The sequence below is a fragment of the Armigeres subalbatus genome, chromosome 3 (genome assembly GCF_024139115.2).
Source record: "Armigeres subalbatus isolate Guangzhou_Male chromosome 3, GZ_Asu_2, whole genome shotgun sequence".
In the NCBI taxonomy this organism is placed as follows: domain Eukaryota; kingdom Metazoa; phylum Arthropoda; class Insecta; order Diptera; family Culicidae; genus Armigeres; species Armigeres subalbatus.
Genome location: NC_085141.1, coordinates 308,791,243 through 308,806,203, shown reverse-complemented (window position 1 = coordinate 308,806,203; position 14,961 = coordinate 308,791,243). Strand labels below are relative to the sequence as shown.

The 14,961-nt window shown below is 41.0% G+C and overlaps 2 protein-coding genes and 1 long non-coding RNA gene across 4 annotated transcripts in view; 2 read left to right on the top strand and 1 right to left on the bottom strand.

The window, feature by feature from the left end:
* The window catches only part of LOC134225216 (uncharacterized), a 50,143-nt gene that overhangs the window by 22,530 nt on the left and 12,652 nt on the right, over positions 1 to 14,961 (top strand). The window lies entirely within an intron of this gene.
* LOC134225215 (organic cation transporter protein-like) overlaps positions 1 to 14,961 on the bottom strand; it is an 86,271-nt gene that overhangs the window by 69,029 nt on the left and 2,281 nt on the right. The window lies entirely within an intron of this gene.
* Positions 9,144 to 11,209, top strand: LOC134220709 (uncharacterized). Its single transcript, XR_009982016.1, has 3 exons — positions 9,144 to 9,271; positions 9,340 to 9,468; positions 10,727 to 11,209. It is a non-coding gene; the product is annotated as an uncharacterized LOC134220709 (long non-coding RNA).

Sequence of the window (14,961 nt, the reverse complement as noted above, 5' to 3'; positions counted from 1 at the left end):
GGGCTTATTACACACCGATAATACACAGGAGATAGGTAAAGCCGATGTTAGGGATGCTTTGCTATCGTTAGAGCATGAGATCTATTTGCTTCGTACGTTCCAAGAAGTAAATTCGAGGATTCCAGTTCATTCCACCACAGGTAATATCTCAGCCACAATAGCAACTGAGGGACAATATAATTATGCTGGTACGATAACGAAACAGTCGGCGGCACATTCGAGTTGGCTCACCACTCGATGTGGACAGACACACATAGATGATCAATTACCAATAGGCGGTGGTACCTTTCCACTGACGAATCCTACTTTACCAAGTCAAAAAACGATAGCTTCTGCTCACCGACCAGAATTTACCACAACATACCCGATGATCAAGTTCACTACTCAACCTACTTCCATGTGCACAATGCCCCGGGTTACCACATCGGTGTACTCAAACCCACGCCAAGGGCATCCGGCAATGGTAAATACTAGAGTTCCATTTCTATCTGAGATATCGAGGCAGTTCGGTTCGGAAGAGCCACCCCAGTGGTGCTATCCAATTAATAGAAATATTTCACAAAATGTATCTGAGTTTATCAAAATCCTCCAGTGATACAGGCGCCCATTTCACAAAACCCAACAAATATAGGGGAGGTTTTCATATAACAGGAGCAAACCAAGCGTTGCCAAGCCAATTTCGAATACCACAACCATTTCAGAGGCCCGGAGGGGGTGAAAATCCCCGTGGATGCAAATCGTTGCCGGTTTCCAAGTGGAAACTAGATAAATATGCTGGAACAGACCAAGGGCTCAAATTAAATCAGTTCCTAGTCTTGGTATCACAGCTAGCACTTTCAGAACGTACATCCGAAGCGGAATTGTTCGATTCCGCCTTTCATTTGTTTTGCGGTCCAGCATTGAACTGGTACATGACAATGCGTTCTTCAAGACGTCTGGTTGACTGGCCTCATTTGGTACATGAACTACGGAGAAACTTTGCGCATCCCGAGTTGGATTCTTTAGTTCGTACCAGAATTTACCAGAGACGTCAACAAAGGAACGAAACCTTCCAGGAGTACTATTATGACATGGAGAGTATGTTTCTGTCGATGATAGTACCCATGGGCGATGCTGAGCAATTGGACATCCTGAAAAGAAACATGAGGACAGATTTTAAGAAAACACTTCTCTGGAAGCCTATCTTGAGTCTACCCGAATTGTTAGAAGCGGGACATGTTATAGATGCATCTAACTTTTCGTTATATGCCAAAGTTTTCGGCAGCGAGAAATCAACTAACGTGATTTCCGAATCAATTCCGAGCAAAGTAGATTCCGGAAAATATCAGGATCGTCTTCCATTTAAAGGGAATCAGCATACGAAAGGGAATCATCCACCCAAAGCAAAGGATGAAAACTCAAAGAAATTTGAGGCTGTTGGGTCGAAACATTTCAAACCACCTGCATATTCGGAACAACCAAACCAAAGGGATCCAAAGGAAGGTCCTTCGCAGCCAAGGACTTTGAGAAAGCTGATAGAAACTCATAGACCTCCTCGAAGCTACGAGTGTCTATACTGTCGCCAGACTAATCATGCGCTCGATCAGTGTCGAAACTATCGGGGATCAATCTGCCTGGTTTGTGGCTTCAAAGGTTTCGAGACACACAATTGCGCATACTGCGAAGTAAACGGCTTGCAGACGGTCCGAAATTGTCCTAGCACGTAAATTCCAAATCGCGAGTAGATTGAATCTTCTTGAAACGCCGTATATAATACCCAATAAATATTTATATTTTTCACGTTTTTTCGTAGGCGATTTAAGGATACGAGCTCGCTAATAATTCTTTAAGTAGTTATAGAATTTGTTAAAAATGTTTATCGAATTTGATTCCTAACGAGCAAATTGCATCTTCCACCCTGGCGGCTAATTGTGCGTAGTGCATTATATTGCCTCCAGAAGAACCGTGCCTTGTAGATGGAATGTACTCCGTTGAATTCTTCTCAATCGTTTGTCGTCGTCTGATCGCTTAGAATATATGAAAAGTAAACACGCGATGGCTATTGTTCCCCACATTCGTTATGATTGTCGACCGTGCGTTCACATGGAACCATGAGAGCAGTTATTATAGCTCACATGATCCATAGCAGTTTTCGTCAATCGATTGCTATTGTCGTAAATTATGGATCGAGGGACCTAAGGTTTTGAGAAAAACCTCTAGGTCACAGATCGTAGACAACCCAACTTCAGAACCGGCCCCTTTTTACGAGAAAAAGAGAGGGTTTGGATACTAGAAAAGGCCTAAATTAAAATACTCATATTTTGAGAGGCAGAGTTGCCTCTTCAAAATTTAGAAGACATGATGTCGTCTTCTAAAAAAACATTAGTTAAAATATTAGTTAGGAATAGAATAGGTTAAGGAATGAATGGTTACATTGATTGGAAAGTGAATGGAGGAATGAATGAATAAAGAGGGATCCCGATTGAATGTAAGAATGAATGGAATTAAGAAACATTAGGTCGGAAAATGCTAACATAAAGAGAAAAGCTGCACGAGAGAGGTTCACAAGTAGGATTTTAAGATTAATTAACTTAGAGAATGTATAGTTTCTCTAGTTTAAGTAGAACAGCATACGGAAAAGGATTGAAACGAATTGTAGTGATGTTTCCAGAAGATAATTACCTAGCAGATCATATGATCCAGATCGACGGCATTCCTTCGATTAGAGAGTAAGATGTATACGCAGAGATCGATATCAAGAGGAAAAAAAATACTTCTTGGTAATGAAAAAGTATTTTTTTTACTCGGGAGGTGAGATGATTGTTACCGCGCAATAGTCGTCACAATGTGGAGATAATCCTAAATAAGGACCAAACATTATTTAAAGGCACTAAGGTAGGAATTTTGTTAAATAAAACTTAGTTAGACACAAAATTTGATAAAACGGTTAAATTGAAAAATGTACATGCTATAAAAAGACCCCTCCACCGGGGTATACTATAAAGAGCAACTATCTCGATGGGATCACCTCATACATGCGGCACGACCCTTCTAACCGAAGGAAAGGACACGGTAGGAAGCGAAAAAGACGGAAAGTAGAGCACGGACAAAAGCCACGTGAGACCGTTAGCGTCGGTTCGTGGTAAGGTATAGAGAGTGTACCGAGCTCGTTATTCGGAATTCCCGTAGTCAATACCACCGCGTGGCGCGCATATCCGAAAAAGAAGTGACCGGGACAATTTCAGTGACGAGTGACCGGAAAAGTTCCAAGCCGTCGAAGGAACATTGAGCCACTTTTTCCGTACCAGTGGCCAACGAGCCCCAATAGTTATTTCGTTGGACCACACGCGGCGGAATAGAAGAACCAACGATATTGAGGATCTGGTCCACAAAGGTCCGGAGGGTTCACCCACGCTTTTGGAATCCAATCCGATGTGTTCTCTATCCGTCAGCGGGTACTAGGGGCGGCTGCCTTTAATTTCCTCCCAAAATGGAGCCATCGAAGTAGAAAGGCCATTTGTTGAGCGTCGCCACAACGGACGCCATCTTGAAACCCGTGACCAAACAGCGAGGGTCACGAAACGAACGTCCACAGGCCACCCTATAAGAAGTTCCCGAAAGCTCTCGTCCCAGTCGCGGAACCTTGACGACTCAATCGACATCGACCCGCAAGCGCTGGTAAGGATCGGGAGAGTGAGGAAGATAGGCCCCCTCCCATCCCTTGCTTCGCAGAACCTTGACGACTCAACAGACATCGACACGCAGACACTGATAAGGGTCGGGCGAGAGAGGAAGATAGACGCCCTCCCGGTACTCTACGTCCCAAACGGCTGCTGCAAGACAATCCGGACCCAATCGGTGTATCAACGGACCCATCGCACCGAGAGAAACGCAACCCCCCCCCCCCCCCCTGGGGAAGAAGAACACGTGAGATAATGCATGTACATTCTGACCCATTTCTATACACCTAAATGTAAGGGCCCCAACGGTTCCTGTAACGGCCGCATCGATCGCTAGCATGTTCTAAATTATGATTAAAACCAAAAATTGTTAAGTAAAGAGATATATATATGTTAAGCTAAATGATTTGTTATTCTGTAACTCTATATTTGGTCTATGGTGTGTCCCTGATTGTTTTCTGCACTGTGACGTCATCGAATCTACAGTTTCCACTTGATTGGTGAGGTGAGTAGCCCGAAGCAAGTTTCGCCGACCCTGAGAGGGTGTAGCCGCGGGGCTAGTCGGTCATCACATCACCTCCTCATCGGCGAAATACGCCTGCGCATTGCGCGGATTCGTCGGCAGGAGGAAAGAGTTGGACGACGATTCAACACACGCCGACTGGAAGATGCCACGGTGAAACGGTCCTTCGTTGAAGAACTGGAGACGCGTGCTGCAGATATTCCGGAAGGTGGCAGCGTGGAAGACCAATGGACCGCCATCAAGAATGCCTTCATCGCCACCAGCGAGAACAATCTGGGCGAACTACGCACCCAGAGAAAACAATGGATCACCGATGAGACCTGGAGGAAGATAGAGGAGCGAAGAGAAGCCAAAGCCGCGATAGAGCGATCAAAAACCAGAGGAGCCAAAGTTCTAGCCCGCCAACGATACGCGGCTCTTGAGAAGGAAGTAAAACGCTCATGTCGACGGGACAAGCGAGCGTGGGCAGACTCTCTGGCCGACGAAGGAGAGAGAGCCGCCGCAACCGGGGACATTCGCCTCCTCTACGATATCTCACGACGCTTAAGCGGGGCGAAGATGAATGCAACGATGCCTGTGAAAGACGCGAATGATCAGTTATTGACCGACCCAACTGACCAGCTGAAACGCTGGTTCGAGCACTTCGAACAACTTTTTCAAGTGCCAGCCAGGCTATCACCACCTCGGCATGATCTGCCTAGGATACGACGTATAACACGCGTCAATACCGAAGCTCCATCACTGCTAGAGATTCAAACAGCCATCCAAAGCATGAAATCGAATAAAGCCCCAGGGGTCGACCGCATATCAGCCGAGATGCTCAAAGCTGACCCCATGACATCCGCTCAACTACTGCATCGTTTATTTCATAATATCTGGGACACCGCAACTTTCCCGGTCGACTGGATGCAAGGTATCTTAGTAAAGGTGCCCAAAAAGGGTGACCTGACTGTATGCGATAACTGGCGAGGCATTATGTTGCTGTGTACCGTTCTCAAAGTTCTGTGCAAAATTATCCTAGCCCGGATTCAGGAGAAGATCGATGCGACTCTCCGGCGGCAGCAAGCCGGATTCCGTGCCGGAAGATCCGCATCATTCTGGAGCAGGTCAACGAATTCCAAGAGTCCCTTTACTTGGTATTCATTGACTACGAAAAAGCTTTCGACCGTCTCAATCACGAGAATATGTGGGGCGCCCTGAGACGCAAGGGCGTTCCTGAGAAAACCATCGCCCTCATCGAAGCACAGTACGAGGCCTTTTCGTGTAGAGTGCTGCACAATGGGGTCTTGTCCGACCCTATCCTGGTAGTAGTCAGTGTCAGGCAAGGATGTATTCTATCACCGTTACTGTTCCTCGTCGTAATAGATTAAATTCTGGTAGGTGCGATTGACCGTGAACCAAACGGCGGGCTGTTATGGCAGCCTATAACCAAAATGACTTCGAAATGGCTGATGACGTTGCACTCCTCGCTCAACAGCGCTCTGATATGCAGAGTAAGCTCAACGACCTTGCCGAGCGCTCCTCTTCGGCAGGTTTAGTCATCAACGTCAACAAAACCAAATCGTTGGATGTAAACACGGCGACTCCTTCCAGTTTCACAGTAGCCGGGCAACCAGTGGAGAATGTTGAAAGCTTCCAATATCTTGGTAGCCAAATGGCGTCGGACGGCGGTACCAAGATCGACATAGGCGCACGGATCAAGAAAGCAAGGGCTGCCTTTGCGAGTTTAAGAAATATCTGGAAAAACAGGCAGATAAGTGAACGCACCAAAATACGAATTTTCAACTCTAACGTGAAATCTGTGCTGTTATACGCTAGCGAAACATGGTGTGTATCAGTGGAGAACACTCAACGGCTGCAGGTGTTCATTAACAGATGCCTGCGGTATATAATTCGGGCCTGGTGGCCTCACAACTGGATCTCAAACAATGAGCTCCATCGTCGTTGTCACCAGAGGCCGATAGCAACAGAAATTCGGGATCGGAAGTGGGGCTGGGTCGGCCACACTCTACGTAGGGGCGGAAACGAAATCTGTAAACAAGCATTAGACTGGAACCCAGTGGGACATCGCAGCAGAGGCAGACCCAGAGGCTCATGGCGGCGAAGCCTCAATAAAGAAATAAAAGAAGTCGACCGAAATCTAACCTGGCAACAGGTTAAAGCGATAGCCGGGCAACGCTCAGGATGGAGATCTTTCAAGTCGGCCCTTTGCACCACCGGAGGTGTACAGGATCCGTAAGTAAGGAGTCAATGTTCGTCAAACTGCTTGACTGGTGTGTACGTTACATAAGGCCCGGCCGATACATGCCTTCTCCGACTCTCCGATCATTACTCTCCTGTTCTCTCTCAGTTACCATATCGATCACCGATTGGATACCGAATACATTACGCATGCGCAGGTGTAAACTTCAATGGTCTCCAGTAGGTTTCCTGTAAACTTATAATGGAAAAATAAAATCAATCGAACGTCTACCTTCAAACGAACCGTATTATGTCTAGTTGATTTACTCTGAAGAATTCAAACACTCAACATATTACAGTGGAGCTTCTAGACGGATTTCAAGGAGAATTCTTGAGCCCGAAATTTTTCGAGTTCTTTTGACCCAACCTGCCCCCTTTGGCTACGCCCTTGTATCGTTTCCATCATTGAAGTTTGAGGTGTCACACGACCTATTTTGAATCAATTTGAAAATGGCCATTCCGGTCCCCGGATTGTGACCGATGTGGCCGGATTGAATCCGAGTGGGCCAGAAACCCTAAAAATATCATTCCCATCATTGCGTTGTAAAATCATGAAGTTTGAGGTGTCGCACGACCTGTTTTGACTTAAAATTGTAAATGGCCACTTATTCCGGGGACAACTGACCCCAACGGAATCTGGAATAATTCTGAAACCGTAGGGGAAACTGGACACACATGATCCCCACTTTTTGTTTAGGATATTTCTCGATGTAACATGCACAGATTTGCACGCTTCTTGATGGACTTGATAAAGAATTTAATTAGCTTTTCAAAAACGTCATTGGAAGCAATTATTTTTTCATGAAAGTTACCAAAAAATCGATTTTGCCGAAAGATAGAAAATTTGGCATTTTCAAAACTTGCGGGAGACTTGATCCCCATATAGGGGGAAATTGATCCCTTTATGAGCTGAACATGTTAAGGTTCTTCCAAGTCCAATGAAAGGTTGAATTGGTCTAGCCTCATATCCTAACACTTCTTCATAGTCTGTTGTAATATCAGTCGTGCGAAAATTAAATATTGTTGGTATTAAGCAAGGCAAGTATTTTGGTTCTCGAATAGAGTAATAGTGACAGATAGAATGTCTGCTATAGCAACAAAATTGGCATGGTGATGATGATTTATGGTTCCAATTTCGTTTATTTGGTAGGCTCAGGCGTGTATAACACTTTACGGAGCCATTGTTCTTTGTGATATATACAATCAATATCATTTTATTATACGGTTAGTAAGAGGGGGGTAGAAGCCAGCGTACTCGTGGTGACTCGAGGTTAGTTTACAATGTTTAAGGATGGATGGGGCTTAGGATTTGGGATCAGGAAATTTCAGCTTCTCATCCGGGCATTTGGCGTCAGTGACGATGTGGCGTGTCGTCGTGCTCGAGGAATGGTTCGACTGGGAGCATCTTCCGGATGGCAAGAGCTATGGAGCTCTACGGAACAAAAAGGCAGAGACAGAACAAAAAAAACTTTAAAGAAAGAAAAAAAAACAAAATGTTAGATTTTGATGTCAGAAGTGTAGTAGGCTGTAATATATGTAGAACGTTATAGTAGACTTTTGACATGAGTAAATAAATCACTTCGACTTTGGTATCGCTCCCGAAAGGATGTCTTTCATTATAGAAGCGAATCTTTACAGTGGCGACGAGCCGAAACGGACCGAAAGATTTTTGAAGATCAGCTTGAAGCGAATCAAGCTGCTGGAAGTAATTTTTTCAAGCTATTTTGTTGCGCATCAGAAGTAATCGAAATATTAAATAACGATTTTTTTTTTAATGATGGAGGTAACCTAATAGATTACTCTTGTTTTTCATTCATTGGAAGTTGATTGATTGTTTTATGGATTATTGTTTATTTCAAACTAAAAAAAAAAAAAGAATTTATAATCTACGGAAGGACTAGATATATGTCACGTAATTGAAAAAAAAAAATGAGAGTACGTAATGCGAAAATGTAGGGGATGCTACGAGTAGTCCCGGTCCATTAGATCTAAATGAAATGGTTCAGTATCTCAGTCTATTTGTTAAGGCTTGAAAAATGAAGGGAGCACTACGAGTGGCTCCAGTCCATTATAATAAAATATAGGAGATTTGTTATCTCAGTCTATTAAATAAAATACATGAAATGCAGGGGACACCATGAGTGGTTCCAGTCCATGAATCTGTCCCATATAAAAGATGTACACATTGAAAAAAGTAAGGATAATCGTGGATAAGCTCCACTAATTTCATAACTGAGATGTACTACGAGTTCCGGAAACGAAAATTTCTCCAAAACAGCTCGTTGTCATGACTACTCAGCAACATTTTTAATTTGGATTACGTTTATATTGGTTGTTTGAGTTGATTCAAATACTAAACTTATGTAGACTCGCACCGAAAAAAAGTACAACGCCTTCAGAAAAGGACTATTACCGGTACTTCGTGAGTTCTACTGAACTACTGAACTGAACATTGGAACGACTATGAATCAATGAACACAATAAAATTGTGTATAGTATAGATCGTCGAATACGAAATACGTGTATACGAAATATTCCTTAGAAATGACATGCTAAATGTAATCTTTAATGTTATTAACATCCTACAGTTATCGAAAAAATCAAACGTGACAAATATCAAAAATCCATTACAAGAAACCAAGGAACGAATGTGGTATACTTCTTAGGAGTCTTGTGTAAAATATTCGGCAAAATCGGACAGACATTGCTGCAGAGGCAACGTTATAGCTGTTACGAACGGGAAGCAGACGTATGGTACTGGCAGGCGTCGGCACTGCCTTGACTTCATCAACGACACCGAAGCATTTGAGTTCATATTGAGTATTGATGCACGAACTAGTGGAAGCTCGTAGGTTTCAGAGTTAGCACTCTATAGAAAATTACTAACTTATTTCGAAGAAAAAAAAAGTTTATCAGAATTATAGTTCTACATTATCTTTACGGAACATGACGAAGTATAAAGGGGAGAGCATAATCGCATTCTTCCTCATCGAAAACAATAGGAAAACAGATGTTGTGAAGTTCCTCCGTATCCCGAATTCGAAGGTAAATTTTATCTAAAACTTTCGTATTTAATGGTAAATGTATTATGTATATCTTCACTAAAATACCCAGAAAAAATAGATACATCACTACCATCAGTCACACATTCATTTTGGAAAACTTAACACTTCAATTGTTGAAACTACAACAATTGAAGGACATTGACATTATCAAACAGAACAGAGTTTTCTAATGTGTTTAAAATCCGCCGTTACTTATAGGAAAGAAGGATTGATTATGTTATTTTACGGGTTCTTTCAAATATGGAATAGAGAATGAGATACGATGTAATTTGTGCTGCAGTTGACACGATAAAGAGAGTGATCTCATCCTCACCGTGTCTATTCATTCATTCTTTTGAAATGATTATTTACAATATTTAGTACGTCTCAGTTGTTCGAGGTTCGAGGGCTAATCTAATCTTTATTAAGAACGGCATACACCACAATGTGCTTATTATATAATACTTCTATCAATACTACTACCGCTTATAAAATAAGTAGAAATTAGATAAGAACCCAACTAGTCATAAATCACTTGATGAAATGCATTGAAGCTTTGAATGAAACTAAATTGTTCAATCATTGGAGCTTCTTGATTACCACTTATCTTATACATAAGGTAAAAGCAATATATAAAAAAATTAGATGCTATTGCTAAAATTCGTAAAAGAAAAACAATTAAAGAAGTACAAAATTGTTTTAGGTCTAATCATATTCGTTGTTGATAACACCACATAACACATACCGAACTTGTTTTGTAAATTTCAAATTTGAAAACATTGATTAGAAAGCTTAATTTCCTTAGCCAACATTGAAATCATGTCGTTCTATGTTCCAAGCTTAAAATCATTTGTGCAACTGCTGCAACTCCAGTGGCCTTGAATGCAGTATCATCCAATAGGAAAATCTAAATCTAAATTGTAAAATAATTGCGTATATGCTAGAAAGAACGCTTTGCACTAAAGTTAAAACAAATACTGCGAGAGAAATATTTGTTTAATATGAAATTGGAATTGAATCAACAGCTATAGCGTTGTTTATTAAGAAGAAAGAACGACATTGATTACGCTAAATATTTGAATATCCCGAAGATTTACTGTAATACAATGAACATTCTTCCGCAATTAAGGATTCTTCTGCTACTAACTCTTCTAACTGATAATTCCCACCAAACATTAAGTACCTTACCCACCTTTTCAAAATAAACCAGTAGAACGTTGTTGAACAACATAAAACTATAACAAGTTTTTTTTCTTCAGATGAATTAAAAAGAAAAACTTTCAAATATAGCTAACCCAGCACTTAACGATTCAGTAAGAGAATCGGATTTTTCAAGAAAACATAAAAGAAAGAAGTGTGTGGATCATAAGCAGAACGCCAAGAATTCTAAAATTGATGTCAGATTTTATGTATTTGCTAAACATTTCATCAAACGTAAATTCCATTAACAACCACATGTTGTGTTGAAGAGGATAATTTGACTAACGGACATAAAGAATCGGATCAGAAACAAACGTGTACTCCAGAGAATCGTTACAGTCGTAAGAATCGGAGGAAGTAAATGGAAGATTACGTTATTTATAAATGCAATTGTATGAAATAATGTTAAGGGTTAATTATGTTAAATTGGTAAACTGTCATCAAAATATTGTTAACGTAAAGGAGAGATGTAGTAGGCTGTAATATATGTAGAACGTTATAGTAGACTTTTGACATGAGTAAATAAATCACTTCGACTTTGGTATCGCTCCCGAAAGGATGTCTTTCATTATAGAAGCGAATCTTTACAAGAAGCACAAAGAAAACTATAAATGGCCTGCATATAGACAACATCACGATCTCCCAAAACACCGCGAACTTCCCTGAAGGGTTGTTTACCTCGGGCCACAAGGGTATCCAATAATTGCTCTCTGGAGGCGTCATTTTCCGAGCAGGACCAAACTACGTGATCGATGTCATCATAACCGGCTCCGCACCTACATAAGTTGCTATCGACAAGGTTTATTCTGTACAGATGTGCGTTTAGTGAATAGTGATTAGACATAAGTCTCGACATCACGCGAATGAAGTCTCGACTTAAGTCCTCACCTCTGAACCACGCTCGCCCAGAAACTTTTGGAACTATGGAAAATAGCCACCGTCCAAGTTCGTTGTGTGTCCAATTTCTTTTGATGATGATTTATCTGCAAACCATTCACTCCACTAAAATACAGTGGTCATATCACGACAACCATGATGTTCCTAAGAGGATCTCTCTTTGTGATTGATACAGTTATGATACCAAAAATGGTTGATCGATACATAAATATATCTTTGTAATTTTAGAATCTAATTATTCTATTAAATTTCTGAAAATTTGCCACATTGTTAATGCCATGGCCAATCGTAAATCTCCCTGAGTACCTGTTTTGGGACCAATATAAAAAAGACTGTGTGTAGTCTAGGGGTAGTAGAGCAAAATCGTTCAAAAAGGTCTCTTATATTTTGGTCTTCTTGCCCTCAGACGCATTCTATCTATTCTACAAGCATTCTAAGTAGCTGAAACAGTGACGCATTCTCACCTCTATTTGACCCATCGAGATCGCCAGACTACTACCAATACCACAACCGTGATCACACCAAGATGGTGACTTCATACATCAATATGGTACTGTCACGCATAAACATTTGGTACTGTCATACATCACCATTTTGTAGTGCGTGTTATTATTACACAAATGCGATTTCTTTTAAACGATTGACTAAAAGTTGTTGAATAAGCCTATTTAAAGCTTAATTTTCATTCTTTTTTTATTGAACATAATGTTAAAGTGCATTTAATTAAAATTATCAAAACTAAGTATGTTCAACTACACTTTGTTCTGGTTAATGAAATAAGTCTATTGAGAAATTCAAATTGCGCGTGTATCGTCTGATTGACAAAATTAAAGAGAAATTAAATTCATTTATACTTTTTAACAAGAAAAGAATTTTAACAGATCAATTAGTTACATACAATACAATAATATGCGACTGTATACAACAAGCGCCTTAATATATGCAATATCGGGATCATGTGTGTCCAAACTGTGGGGGATCAAGTGTGTCCATGTTGAGTATTTATCTTGTTTTGTTTTTTGTCTTCAATGGAAAATAACCAAAGTTAATTGAATGAATTTATTCAATTCTACAATAATAAAACTTTGTCCAGTAAAAATTTGGTACGTTTTGGTTGGATATATTCAAAGTTATTAAACTTTTCTCCTTTGAAGAAAAAAAGGATTGAGAATGCTTAAATAATAAAACCTCTCTAAAACCCATATACATAAAGTAACTAATATCAAATGTTACTCAGGTTCAATAATCTATCTAACGGATTCGTTTGCACACATCACTGGTATAAAAATGTGATTTGTTTTCGAGAAAACAGGGGGGGATCATGTGTCCCCGGGGATCATATGTGTCCAGTTTCCCCTACTGTGAATAGCCTCGAAACTAGTTGAAATCAAAAATTGGGATCCATCCGGATGGAATGCAACTTGTTGCGAAAGAATCGGTCAAGAAATGCGATTTTTACAGCAGTTTAGATTTTTAAAAGCCCTTAAAAACAGACGTTGGGGAAGGAAGGTTAATCACTAACTGCAACCAAACGATGCACAATGAGGCGGTTCCATACAAGTAGGTAGCCGAAAATATTTTCACGGCATTTCTTCAATATTTTACACTTATTTCGAAGATTAATGGATAAAATATGTGAAATACATGTTCTGCAGGTCATTATTACTTCTAAGGTCCCAAAACTCCCTGGAATATAGCCATTTGATCCCATCACATCGCCAGTTGCATCATCTTAGCATACGGCATCTTCCAAGATATATTCTCTATCTCTCTCTATTTAAGCTGTTTTGGTGTTTTTTAGTACATGTATGAAATAGGTATCCAGCTCATCGTAGTCTGCCGTATATTATAAGAATACCTATATTTAGTGTTTCAAAATTATTCATTTTTTTTTCGAATTATTCGCTATTCGAAAGTCCATGAAACAAGCTTTCAGAAACTTTTTTAAGAACTGGAAAAGAGTAACTGTAGCCGAAGATATTGGCAGTTGAACAATGCATTAGTTTTCCAAAATCTAGTGCTTGGCTCTGATGCCTGAAACTCGTGTATGACAAGTGTGCCACTCGGGCTCTTATAAAAAGCTCGAAAGCCTCATTTCAAGAGGATCGAAAGCCTCCTTTTAACAGGCTCGGGAGCCTTCTTTTAAAAGGCTCAGAAGACTCTTTCAAAAAGGCTCGGAAGCCTCCTTTCAAAAGGCTTGAAGCCTCCCTTTAGGAGGCTCGGATTTTTTCCTTCAAGAGGGTTAAAAGCGTCCATTCAAGATATTCCAATGCCTTCATTTAAGTGGCTAAAAAGCCGCCATTCAGGAGGGTCGAAAGACTCTTTTCAAGAGGCTTGGAACCTCCTATCAAGAGCTCGAAAACTTCCCATCAAGATTCTCGATTTTTTTAATTGGCTTGGATGCGTATTTTCAAGAAGCGTCCTTACAAGATACTCAGAAGCCTCCTTTCAAGTGGCTCGGAAGCCTTTTTCAAGAGGCTCGGAAGCCTACTTTCAAGACGCTCGAAAGCCTCCCTTGAATGGGCTTAGAAGCCTTCTTTCAAGAGGCACCTCTTCCTCGGAACCCTCTCTTCAAGGGGCTCGGATTTCTTTTCCCAAGAGGCTTGGAAGCATACTTTCAAACAGCTCAGAGGAGTCCTTTCAAGATGCTTAGAATCCTCCTTTTAAGTGGCTCGAAAACCACCTTTCAAGAGACTCGGAAGCCGCGGGAATCCTACATTTCAGAGGCTCGGAAGCCTCCTTTCATTACGCTCGGAAGCCTTAAATAGTAAAAAAAAAGTTCTGTAGGAAGCTCGATGTATGAACTTGAATTGGGCAGTTTAGAAGAAAATGAAAATTTCGGAATAGTTTATGGAAAGCCATATATTCCGCTGGGTGCTGCGGATAGAGCCGCTTTTCTGCTCTCAAGCGAGTAGCGGGATATTTTGAAATCAATCCTATAAGCAGAATTATTTTGCAGTTCTCCGGCTGTCAAACATTTCCGCTCTTCGAATTTCTCTTTCCATGCTGCATGTAGGCGCACGAATGCGCGAGACTCCACATGACTTTACGATGGTTTACATACATTTCTGCTCTAAGGGGCCGTACACATATTACGTAAGCACTTATGGGGGGAGGGGGGTTGGTCAATATCAATATATATAAATAAAAAATCATTTGTATGAAAAAAAATTATTTGTTATTTGCCCATACTTCCTGGTCACTTCTCGTGACGGTCTCAAATTTGCATCTAAAAAGAATGACCCCCGCTAGATTCCAGAAGGACGAAATCCTAAGTCAACAAAGACGAAGGGGCACCTCACCTCAAGCATGTAACTAATGGGGCGATCCCGATTAATGGGGCGATGGGAAAGTAGATGATTCAGATTCATATTCAAACTGACAGCCCCGAACGATT